The sequence below is a fragment of the Dunckerocampus dactyliophorus genome, unplaced genomic scaffold, assembly GCF_027744805.1.
Source record: "Dunckerocampus dactyliophorus isolate RoL2022-P2 unplaced genomic scaffold, RoL_Ddac_1.1 HiC_scaffold_25, whole genome shotgun sequence".
Taxonomy (NCBI): Eukaryota; Metazoa; Chordata; class Actinopteri; order Syngnathiformes; family Syngnathidae; genus Dunckerocampus; species Dunckerocampus dactyliophorus.
In genome coordinates, this window is record NW_026559861.1 from 67,501 (window position 1) to 80,000 (window position 12,500).

Below are 12,500 nucleotides of genomic sequence, written 5' to 3' on the forward strand. Positions count from 1 at the left end.
GTGGAGAGCCGCTGTGTCCCTGGATGAAATGAGAAAAAAGGTGAAAAAATGGCAAAGTGTCAAGGGAGCTAGGCAGAAACCCATGCCTAGGGTCCTGGAGCCCAGTGGCGGTTCTAAAGTCTGTGAGAGCCGCTGTTGCCCTGGATGAAATGAGAAAAAAGGTGAAAAAATGGCAAAGTGTCAAGGGAGCTAGGCAGAAACCCATGCCTAGGGTCCTGGAGCCCAGGGGCCGCGGGAAAGTCTGTGGAGAGCCGCTGTGTCCCTGGATGAAATGAGAAAAAGGGTGAAAAAATGGCAAAGTGTCAAGGGAAAAATTCAGAAACCCGTGCCTAGGGTCCTGGAGCCCAGGGGCGGCTGTAAAGTCTGTGGAGAGCCGCTGTGTCCCTGGATGAAATGAGAAAAAGGGTGGAAAAATGGCAAAGTGTCAAGGGAGCTAGGCAGAAACCCATGCCTAGGGTCCTGGAGCCCAGGGGCCGCGGGAAAGTCTGTGGAGAGCCGCTGTTGCCCTGGATGAAATGAGAAAAAGGGTGAAAAAATGGCAAAGTGTCAAGGGAGCTAGGCAGAAACCCATGCCTAGGGTCCTGGAGCCCAGGGGCCGCGGGAAAGTCTGTGGAGAGCCGCTGTGTCCCTGGATGAAATGAGAAAAAGGGTGAAAAAATGGCAAAGTGTCAAGGGAAAAATTCAGAAACCCGTGCCTAGGGTCCTGGAGCCCAGGGGCGGCTGTAAAGTCTGTGGAGAGCCGCTGTGTCCCTGGATGAAATGAGAAAAAGGGTGGAAAAATGGCAAAGTGTCAAGGGAGCTAGGCAGAAACCCATGCCTAGGGTCCTGGAGCCCAGGGGCCGCGGGAAAGTCTGTGGAGAGCCGCTGTTGCCCTGGATGAAATGAGAAAAAGGGTGAAAAAATGGCAAAGTGTCAAGGGAGCTAGGCAGAAACCCATGCCTAGGGTCCTGGAGCCCAGGGGCCGCGGGAAAGTCTGTGGAGAGCCGCTGTGTCCCTGGATGAAATGAGAAAAAAGGTGAAAGAGTAACAAAGTGTCAAGGGAGAAATTCAGAAACCCAGGCCGAGCTGCCTGGAGCCCAGGGGCGGCTGCAAAGTCTGTGGAGAGCCGCTGTGTCCCTGGATGAAATGAGAAAAAAGGTGAAAAAATGGCAAAGTGTCAAGGGAGAAATTCAGAAACCCAGGCCGAGCTGCCTGGAGCCCAGGGGCGGCTGTAAAGTCTGTGGAGTGCCGCTGTGTCCCTGGATGAAATGAGAAAAAGGGTGAAAAAATGGCAAAGTGTCAAGGGAGAAATTCAGAAACTCAGGCCGAGCTGCCTGGAGCCCAGGGGCGGCTGTAAAGTCTGTGGAGTGCCGCTGTGTCCCTGGATGAATTGAGAAAAAGGGTGAAAAAATGGCAAAGTGTCAAGGGAGAAATTCAGAAACCCAGGCCGAGCTGCCTGGAGCCCAGGGGCGGCTGTAAAGTCTGTGGAGTGCCGCTGTGTCCCTGGATGAAATGAGAAAAAAGGTGAAAAAATGGCAAAGTGTCAAGGGAGCTAGGCAGAAACCCATGCCTAGGGTCCTGGAGCCCAGGGGCGGTTCTAAAGTCTGTGAGAGCCGCTGTGTCCCTGGATGAATTGAGAAAAAGGGTGAAAAAATGGCAAAGTGTCAAGGGAGAAATTCAGAAACTCAGGCCGAGCTGCCTGGAGCCCAGGGGCGGCTGTAAAGTCTGTGGAGAGCCGCTGTGTCCCTGGATGAAATGAGAAAAAGGGTGAAAAAATGGCAAAGTGTCAAGGGAAAAATTCAGAAACCCATGCCTAGGGTCCTGGAGCCCAGGGGCGGCTGTAAAGTCTGTGGAGAGCCGCTGTGTCCCTGGATGAATTGAGAAAAAGGGTGAAAAAATGGCAAAGTGTCAAGGGAGCTAGGCAGAAACCCATGCCTAGGGTCCTGGAGCCCAGGGGCGGCTGCAAAGTCTGTGGAGAGCCGCTGTGTCCCTGGATGAAATGAGAAAAAGGGTGGAAAAATGGCAAAGTGTCAAGGGAGCTAGGCAGAAACCCATGCCGAGCTGCCTGGAGCCCAGGGGCGGCTGTAAAGTCTGTGGAGTGCCGCTGTGTCCCTGGATGAAATGAGAAAAAGGGTGAAAAAATGGCAAAGTGTCAAGGGAGAAATTCAGAAACTCAGGCCGAGCTGCCTGGAGCCCAGGGGCGGCTGTAAAGTCTGTGGAGAGCCGCTGTGTCCCTGGATGAAATGAGAAAAAGGGTGAAAAAATGGCAAAGTGTCAAGGGAAAAATTCAGAAACCCATGCCTAGGGTCCTGGAGCCCAGGGGCGGCTGTAAAGTCTGTGGAGAGCCGCTGTGTCCCTGGATGAATTGAGAAAAAGGGTGAAAAAATGGCAAAGTGTCAAGGGAGCTAGGCAGAAACCCATGCCTAGGGTCCTGGAGCCCAGGGGCGGCTGCAAAGTCTGTGGAGAGCCGCTGTGTCCCTGGATGAAATGAGAAAAAGGGTGGAAAAATGGCAAAGTGTCAAGGGAGCTAGGCAGAAACCCATGCCGAGCTGCCTGGAGCCCAGGGGCGGCTGTAAAGTCTGTGGAGTGCCGCTGTGTCCCTGGATGAAATGAGAAAAAGGGTGAAAAAATGGCAAAGTGTCAAGGGAGAAATTCAGAAACTCAGGCCGAGCTGCCTGGAGCCCAGGGGCGGTTCTAAAGTGTGTGGAGAGCCGCTGTGTCCCTGGATGAATTGAGAAAAAGGGTGAAAAAATGGCAAAGTGTCAAGGGAGAAATTCAGAAACTCAGGCCGAGCTGCCTGGAGCCCAGGGGCGGTTCTAAAGTGTGTGGAGAGCCGCTGTGTCCCTGGATGAATTGAGAAAAAGGGTGAAAAAATGGCAAAGTGTCAAGGGAGCTAGGCAGAAACCCATGCCTAGGGTCCTGGAGCCCAGGGGCGGCTGCAAAGTCTGTGGAGAGCCGCTGTGTCCCTGGATGAATTGAGAAAAAGGGTGAAAAAATGGCAAAGTGTCAAGGGAGAAATTCAGAAACTCAGGCCGAGCTGCCTGGAGCCCAGGGGCGGTTCTAAAGTGTGTGGAGAGCCGCTGTGTCCCTGGATGAATTGAGAAAAAGGGTGAAAAAATGGCAAAGTGTCAAGGGAGCTAGGCAGAAACCCATGCCTAGGGTCCTGGAGCCCAGGGGCGGCTGCAAAGTCTGTGGAGAGCCGCTGTGTCCCTGGATGAAATGAGAAAAAAGGTGAAAAAATGGCAAAGTGTCAAGGGAGAAATTCAGAAACCCAGGCCGAGCTGCCTGGAGCCCAGGGGCGGCTGTAAAGTCTGTGGAGTGCCGCTGTGTCCCTGGATGAAATGAGAAAAAAGGTGAAAAAATGGCAAAGTGTCAAGGGAGCTAGGCAGAAACCCATGCCTAGGGTCCTGGAGCCCAGGGGCGGTTCTAAAGTCTGTGAGAGCCGCTGTGTCCCTGGATGAATTGAGAAAAAGGGTGAAAAAATGGCAAAGTGTCAAGGGAGAAATTCAGAAACTCAGGCCGAGCTGCCTGGAGCCCAGGGGCGGCTGCAAAGTCTGTGGAGAGCCGCTGTGTCCCTGGATGAAATGAGAAAAAAGGTGAAAAAATGGCAAAGTGTCAAGGGAGAAATTCAGAAACCCATGCCTAGGGTCCTGGAGCCCAGGGGCGGCTGTAAAGTCTGTGGAGAGCCGCTGTGTCCCTGGATGAAATGAGAAAAAGGGTGAAAAAATGGCAAAGTGTCAAGGGAGCTAGGCAGAAACCCATGCCTAGGGTCCTGGAGCCCAGGGGCGGCTGTAAAGTCTGTGGAGTGCCGCTGTGTCCCTGGATGAAATGAGAAAAAGGGTGAAAAAATGGCAAAGTGTCAAGGGAGAAATTCAGAAACCCATGCCTAGGGTCCTGGAGCCCAGGGGCCGCGGGAAAGTCTGTGGAGAGCCGCTGTGTCCCTGGATGAAATGAGAAAAAGGGTGAAAAAATGGCAAAGTGTCAAGGGAGAAATTCAGAAACCCATGCCTAGGGTCCTGGAGCCCAGGGGCGGTTCTAAAGCCTGTGAGAGCCGCTGTGTCCCTGGATGAAATGAGAAAAAAGGTGGAAAAATGGCAAAGTGTCAAGGGAGAAATTCAGAAACCCATGCCTAGGGTCCTGGAGCCCAGGGGCCGCGGGAAAGTCTGTGGAGAGCCGCTGTGTCCCTGGATGAAATGAGAAAAAAGGTGGAAAAATGGCAAAGTGTCAAGGGAGCTAGGCAGAAACCAATGCCGAGCTGCCTGGAGCCCAGGGGCGGTTCTAAAGCCTGTGAGAGCCGCTGTGTCCCTGGATGAAATGAGAAAAAAGGTGGAAAAATGGCAAAGTGTCAAGGGAGAAATTCAGAAACCCATGCCTAGGGTCCTGGAGCCCAGGGGCCGCGGGAAAGTCTGTGGAGAGCCGCTGTGTCCCTGGATGAAATGAGAAAAAAGGTGGAAAAATGGCAAAGTGTCAAGGGAGCTAGGCAGAAACCCATGCCGAGCTGCCTGGAGCCCAGGGGCGGCTGCAAAGTCTGTGGAGAGCCGCTGTGTCCCTGGATGAAATGAGAAAAAGGGTGGAAAAATGGCAAAGTGTCAAGGGAGAAATTCAGAAACTCAGGCCGAGCTGCCTGGAGCCCAGGGGCGGCTGCAAAGTCTGTGGAGAGCCGCTGTGTCCCTGGATGAAATGAGAAAAAAGGTGAAAAAATGGCAAAGTGTCAAGGGAGAAATTCAGAAACCCATGCCTAGGGTCCTGGAGCCCAGGGGCGGCTGTAAAGTCTGTGGAGAGCCGCTGTGTCCCTGGATGAAATGAGAAAAAGGGTGAAAAAATGGCAAAGTGTCAAGGGAGCTAGGCAGAAACCCATGCCTAGGGTCCTGGAGCCCAGGGGCGGCTGTAAAGTCTGTGGAGTGCCGCTGTGTCCCTGGATGAAATGAGAAAAAGGGTGAAAAAATGGCAAAGTGTCAAGGGAGAAATTCAGAAACCCATGCCTAGGGTCCTGGAGCCCAGGGGCCGCGGGAAAGTCTGTGGAGAGCCGCTGTGTCCCTGGATGAAATGAGAAAAAGGGTGAAAAAATGGCAAAGTGTCAAGGGAGAAATTCAGAAACCCATGCCTAGGGTCCTGGAGCCCAGGGGCGGTTCTAAAGCCTGTGAGAGCCGCTGTGTCCCTGGATGAAATGAGAAAAAAGGTGAAAAAATGGCAAAGTGTCAAGGGAGCTAGGCAGAAACCCATGCCTAGGGTCCTGGAGCCCAGGGGCCGCGGGAAAGTCTGTGGAGAGCCGCTGTGTCCCTGGATGAATTGAGAAAAAGGGTGAAAAAATGGCAAAGTGTCAAGGGAGAAATTCAGAAACTCAGGCCGAGCTGCCTGGAGCCCAGGGGCGGTTCTAAAGTGTGTGGAGAGCCGCTGTGTCCCTGGATGAATTGAGAAAAAGGGTGAAAAAATGGCAAAGTGTCAAGGGAGCTAGGCAGAAACCCATGCCTAGGGTCCTGGAGCCCAGGGGCGGCTGCAAAGTCTGTGGAGAGCCGCTGTGTCCCTGGATGAAATGAGAAAAAAGGTGAAAAAATGGCAAAGTGTCAAGGGAGAAATTCAGAAACCCAGGCCGAGCTGCCTGGAGCCCAGGGGCGGCTGTAAAGTCTGTGGAGTGCCGCTGTGTCCCTGGATGAAATGAGAAAAAAGGTGAAAAAATGGCAAAGTGTCAAGGGAGCTAGGCAGAAACCCATGCCTAGGGTCCTGGAGCCCAGGGGCGGTTCTAAAGTCTGTGAGAGCCGCTGTGTCCCTGGATGAATTGAGAAAAAGGGTGAAAAAATGGCAAAGTGTCAAGGGAGAAATTCAGAAACTCAGGCCGAGCTGCCTGGAGCCCAGGGGCGGCTGTAAAGTCTGTGGAGAGCCGCTGTGTCCCTGGATGAAATGAGAAAAAGGGTGAAAAAATGGCAAAGTGTCAAGGGAAAAATTCAGAAACCCATGCCTAGGGTCCTGGAGCCCAGGGGCGGCTGTAAAGTCTGTGGAGAGCCGCTGTGTCCCTGGATGAATTGAGAAAAAGGGTGAAAAAATGGCAAAGTGTCAAGGGAGCTAGGCAGAAACCCATGCCTAGGGTCCTGGAGCCCAGGGGCGGCTGCAAAGTCTGTGGAGAGCCGCTGTGTCCCTGGATGAAATGAGAAAAAGGGTGGAAAAATGGCAAAGTGTCAAGGGAGCTAGGCAGAAACCCATGCCGAGCTGCCTGGAGCCCAGGGGCGGCTGTAAAGTCTGTGGAGTGCCGCTGTGTCCCTGGATGAAATGAGAAAAAGGGTGAAAAAATGGCAAAGTGTCAAGGGAGAAATTCAGAAACTCAGGCCGAGCTGCCTGGAGCCCAGGGGCGGCTGTAAAGTCTGTGGAGTGCCGCTGTGTCCCTGGATGAATTGAGAAAAAGGGTGAAAAAATGGCAAAGTGTCAAGGGAGAAATTCAGAAACCCAGGCCGAGCTGCCTGGAGCCCAGGGGCGGCTGTAAAGTCTGTGGAGTGCCGCTGTGTCCCTGGATGAAATGAGAAAAAAGGTGAAAAAATGGCAAAGTGTCAAGGGAGCTAGGCAGAAACCCATGCCTAGGGTCCTGGAGCCCAGGGGCGGTTCTAAAGTCTGTGAGAGCCGCTGTGTCCCTGGATGAATTGAGAAAAAGGGTGAAAAAATGGCAAAGTGTCAAGGGAGAAATTCAGAAACTCAGGCCGAGCTGCCTGGAGCCCAGGGGCGGCTGTAAAGTCTGTGGAGAGCCGCTGTGTCCCTGGATGAAATGAGAAAAAGGGTGAAAAAATGGCAAAGTGTCAAGGGAAAAATTCAGAAACCCATGCCTAGGGTCCTGGAGCCCAGGGGCGGCTGTAAAGTCTGTGGAGAGCCGCTGTGTCCCTGGATGAATTGAGAAAAAGGGTGAAAAAATGGCAAAGTGTCAAGGGAGCTAGGCAGAAACCCATGCCTAGGGTCCTGGAGCCCAGGGGCGGCTGCAAAGTCTGTGGAGAGCCGCTGTGTCCCTGGATGAAATGAGAAAAAGGGTGGAAAAATGGCAAAGTGTCAAGGGAGCTAGGCAGAAACCCATGCCGAGCTGCCTGGAGCCCAGGGGCGGCTGTAAAGTCTGTGGAGTGCCGCTGTGTCCCTGGATGAAATGAGAAAAAGGGTGAAAAAATGGCAAAGTGTCAAGGGAGAAATTCAGAAACTCAGGCCGAGCTGCCTGGAGCCCAGGGGCGGCTGTAAAGTCTGTGGAGAGCCGCTGTGTCCCTGGATGAAATGAGAAAAAGGGTGAAAAAATGGCAAAGTGTCAAGGGAAAAATTCAGAAACCCATGCCTAGGGTCCTGGAGCCCAGGGGCGGCTGTAAAGTCTGTGGAGAGCCGCTGTGTCCCTGGATGAATTGAGAAAAAGGGTGAAAAAATGGCAAAGTGTCAAGGGAGCTAGGCAGAAACCCATGCCTAGGGTCCTGGAGCCCAGGGGCGGCTGCAAAGTCTGTGGAGAGCCGCTGTGTCCCTGGATGAAATGAGAAAAAGGGTGGAAAAATGGCAAAGTGTCAAGGGAGCTAGGCAGAAACCCATGCCGAGCTGCCTGGAGCCCAGGGGCGGCTGTAAAGTCTGTGGAGTGCCGCTGTGTCCCTGGATGAAATGAGAAAAAGGGTGAAAAAATGGCAAAGTGTCAAGGGAGAAATTCAGAAACTCAGGCCGAGCTGCCTGGAGCCCAGGGGCGGTTCTAAAGTGTGTGGAGAGCCGCTGTGTCCCTGGATGAATTGAGAAAAAGGGTGAAAAAATGGCAAAGTGTCAAGGGAGAAATTCAGAAACTCAGGCCGAGCTGCCTGGAGCCCAGGGGCGGTTCTAAAGTGTGTGGAGAGCCGCTGTGTCCCTGGATGAATTGAGAAAAAGGGTGAAAAAATGGCAAAGTGTCAAGGGAGCTAGGCAGAAACCCATGCCTAGGGTCCTGGAGCCCAGGGGCGGCTGCAAAGTCTGTGGAAAGCCGCTGTTGCCCTGGATGAAATGAGAAAAAGGGTGAAAAAATGGCAAAGTGTCAAGGGAGCTAGGCAGAAACCCATGCCTAGGGTCCTGGAGCCCAGGGGCCGCGGGAAAGTCTGTGGAGAGCCGCTGTGTCCCTGGATGAAATGAGAAAAAAGGTGAAAAAATGGCAAAGTGTCAAGGGAGCTAGGCAGAAACCCATGCCTAGGGTCCTGGAGCCCAGGGGCCGCGGGAAAGTCTGTGGAGAGCCGCTGTGCCCCTGGATGAAATGAGAAAAAGGGTGAAAAAATGGCAAAGTGTCAAGGGAGCTAGGCAGAAACCCATGCCTAGGGTCCTGGAGCCCAGGGGCCGCGGGAAAGTCTGTGGAGAGCCGCTGTGTCCCTGGATGAAATGAGAAAAAAGGTGAAAAAATGGCAAAGTGTCAAGGGAGCTAGGCAGAAACCCATGCCTAGGGTCCTGGAGCCCAGGGGCCGCGGGAAAGTCTGTGGAGAGCCGCTGTGTCCCTGGATGAAATGAGAAAAAAGGTGAAAAAGTAACAAAGTGTCAAGGGAGAAATTCAGAAACCCAGGCCGAGCTGCCTGGAGCCTCAAAGCGGATAGAAATAGCGTGGAGAGCCGCTGTTAAGCCAGACGCCCTCTGGCGGACACAGGCAGGAGTTGCAGTAAATGCATTGAAGTCAATGGGCGAGAGTACCCAATGCGCCAAAAAAGTGCTGAAAATATGACAAAGTGTCAAATGAATGGGAGTCAATGGGCGAGAGTACCCAATGCGCCAAAAAAGTGCTGAAAATATGACAAAGTGTCAAATGAATGGGAGTCAATGGGCGAGAGTACCCAATGCACAAAAAAAGTGCTGAAAATATGACAAAGTGTCAAATGAATGGGAGTCAATGGGCGAGAGTACCCAATGCACAAAAAAAAGTGCTGAAAAAGTCCACACGAGCCTAGTCAGAAATGCAGGCCGAGGCGGCTGGAGCCCCAAAGCGGCTATAAAAAGCGTGGAGAGCCGCTGTCGCCCTGGAGAAACGGAGAAAAAGTGCTGAAAAAAGGCCCACGTCCTAACGGACCTAGGCGGAAGTGCAGGCGAGGCGGCAGGAGTCTGAAAACCGCTATAAAAAGCGTGGAGAGCCGCTGTCGCCCCGGAGAAACGGAGAAAAAGTGCTGAAAAAAGGCCTAAATCCTAACGGACCTAGGCGGAAGTGCAGGCGAGGCGGCAGGAGTCTGAAAACGGCTATAAAATGCGTGGAGAGCCGCTGTCGCCCCGGAGAAACGGAGAAAAAGTGCTGAAAAAAGGCCTAAATCCTAACGGACCGAGGCGGAAGTGCAGGCGAGGCGGCAGGAGTCTGAAAACGGCTATAAAATGCGTGGAGAGCCGCTGTCGCCCCGGAGGAACGGAGAAAAAGTGCTGAAAAAAGGCCTAAATCCTAACGGACCGAGGCGGAAGTGCAGGCGAGGCGGCAGGAGTCTGAAAACGGCTATAAAATGCGTGGAGAGCCGCTGTCGCCCCGGAGGAACGGAGAAAAAGTGCTGAAAAAAGGCCTAAATCCTAACGGACCGAGGCGGAAGTGCAGGCGAGGCGGCAGGAGTCTGAAAACGGCTATAAAATGCGTGGAGAGCCGCTGTCGCCCCGGAGGAACGGAGAAAAAGTGCTGAAAAAAGGCCTAAATCCTAACGGACCGAGGCGGAAGTGCAGGCGAGGCGGCAGGAGTCTGAAAACGGCTATAAAATGCGTGGAGAGCCGCTGTCGCCCCGGAGGAACGGAGAAAAAGTGCTGAAAAAAGGCCTAAATCCTAACGGACCGAGGCGGAAGTGCAGGCGAGGCGGCAGGAGTCTGAAAGCGGCTATAAAACGCGTGGAGAGCCGCTCGGATGATTTTTCAAAGTGTCAAATGAATGGGAGTGAATGGGGCAGAGTACCCAATGTGTAAAAAAAGTGCTGAAAAAACGACAAAGTCCACACGAGCCTAGTCAGAAATGCAGTCCGAGGCGGCTGGAGCCCCAAAGCGGCTATAAAATGCATGGAGAGCCGCTCGGATGATTTTTCAAAGTGTCAAATGAATGGGAGTGAATGGGGCGGAGTACCCAATGCGCGAAAAAAGTGCTGAAAAAACGACAAAGTCCACACGAGCCTAGTCAGAAATGCAGTCCGAGGCGGCTGGAGCCCCAAAGCGGCTATAAAACGCGTGGAGAGCCGCTCGGATGATTTTTCAAAGTGTCAAATGAATGGGAGTGAATGGGGCAGAGTACCCAATGTGTAAAAAAAGTGCTGAAAAAACGACAAAGTCCACACGAGCCTAGTCAGAAATGCAGTCCGAGGCGGCTGGAGCCCCAAAGCGGCTATAAAATGCATGGAGAGCCGCTCGGATGATTTTTCAAAGTGTCAAATGAATGGGAGTGAATGGGGCGGAGTACCCAATGCGCGAAAAAAGTGCTGAAAAAACGACAAAGTCCACACGAGCCTAGTCAGAAATGCAGTCCGAGGCGGCTGGAGCCCCAAAGCGGCTATAAAACGCGTGGAGAGCCGCTCGGATGATTTTTCAAAGTGTCAAATGAATGGGAGTGAATGGGGCAGAGTACCCAATGTGTAAAAAAAGTGCTGAAAAAACGACAAAGTCCACACGAGCCTAGTCAGAAATGCAGTCCGAGGCGGCTGGAGCCCCAAAGCGGCTATAAAATGCGTGGAGAGCCGCTCGGATGATTTTTCAAAGTGTCAAATGAATGGGAGTGAATGGGGCGGAGTACCCAATGCGCGAAAAAAGTGCTGAAAAAACGACAAAGTCCACACGAGCCTAGTCAGAAATGAAGGCCGAGGCGGCTGGAGCCCCAAAGCGGCTATAAAATGCGTGGAGAGCCGCTCGGATGATTTTTCTAAGTGTCAAATGAATGGGAGTGAATGGGGCGGAGTACCCAATGCGCGAAAAAAGTGCTGAAAAAACGACAAAGTCCACACGAGCCTAGTCAGAAATGAAGGCCGAGGCGGCTGGAGCCCCAAAGCGGCTATAAAATGCGTGGAGAGCCGCTCGGATGATTTTTCTAAGTGTGAAATGAATGGGAGTGAATGGGGCGGAGTACCCAATGCGCGAAAAAAGTGCTGAAAAAACGACAAAGTGTCAAATGAATGGGAGTGAATGGGCGGAGTACCCAATGCGTGAAAAAAGGTCTGGAAAAACGACAAAGTGTCAAATGAATGGGAGTCAATGGGCGGAGTACCCAATGCGCGAAAAAAGTGCTGAAAAAATGACAAAGTGTCAAATGAATGGGAGTCAATGAGTGTTTTGGTCGACCAGGAAAAAACGCGTTTACGGGAGAGGGTAAATCAGCCGAGAGGGGGGGGGGGGGTATACTTTACCCTCTCCCGTAAATGCCATTTTTCCTGGTTGACCAAAACACCTCCAGCACGATTTCGGAAACCCAGTTTTTAGAAACACTGACCTCCAGGGGAAGTACCGAGAAAAGCACACTTTTGAATCCGCTTTTGACGCACTGAAACACGGACGTGAGCTGGGGCTGTGCCGCTCTTGGAAAACCCCTGGAGGTTATTTTCTAAAACGGGTTTCCGCGTCCCCCGGGCGCCCGTGTTGGGCCGCGCAAGGCGGTCCGGGCTGCCCACCCCATCTGAGTGCCCCGTTGGGCCGCGTGCATGGCAGGCATCCAAGGAAGGCTGATGAGCAGCGGTGATGATGATCATGAGACACCAGCTGCAAATTTGACAAAGTGTCACCTCTCAAGCATTTCCAAGCGTGACACAAACAAAAGGGAACGGGAACTTTGATATGAGTGACTTGTGCTTCTTTTTCTCCAAGTGTCACTCCACAGCTGGCACCCAGGCTGTGTGACGCAGGTGTCCGACGAGGAGCGCCCGCGATGGGCCGCGTCAGGCGGCCCGGGCCGCGCTATCACCTCCGGATGACAACATCCAAAGGAGCACGTTGGTGCTTGCTGGGAGTTTGCGCACGCGATAGGCGACGCCTGGCGGCCCTGGCCGCGCCTCGCCAGCGGGTAATGACGACCGCGAGCGCCATGCTGCGCCGATGGAGCTGTCCGAGGAGCGAGAGCGCCCGCCATGGGCGGCATCCGGCGGCCCCTGGCCGTGCTTCGTCTGCGGGTCGCTCTCCACCTCCGGGTGGCCAATCCGAGGTGTCCGCAAAGTGTGTGCGCTCGCCATGGGCGGCATCCGGCGGCCTCTGGCCGTGCTTCGTCTGCGGGTGCACACTCGGAGCGAGGCTCCTGCTCGCTCCGGCGCGGTAGCTTTGTCCGCGCTCCACCTCCGGGTGGCGAATCCCAAAAAGCAGCACTTTGGTGCTACGAAGGTGTCAGAAGAGTGTGTGCGCCCGCCATGGGCGGCATCCGGCGGCCTCTGGCCGTGCTTCGTCTGCGGGTGCACACTAGGCGCGGTGGCTTTGTCCGCGCTCCACCTCCGGGTGGCGAATCCCAAAAAGCAGCACTTGGGTGCTTCGTAGGTGTCAGAAAAGTGTGTGCGCCCGCCATGGGCGGCATCCGGCGGCCTCTGGCCGTGCTTCGTCTGCGGGCGCACACTCGGAGCGAGGCTGCTGCTCGCTCCGGCGCGGTGGCTGGG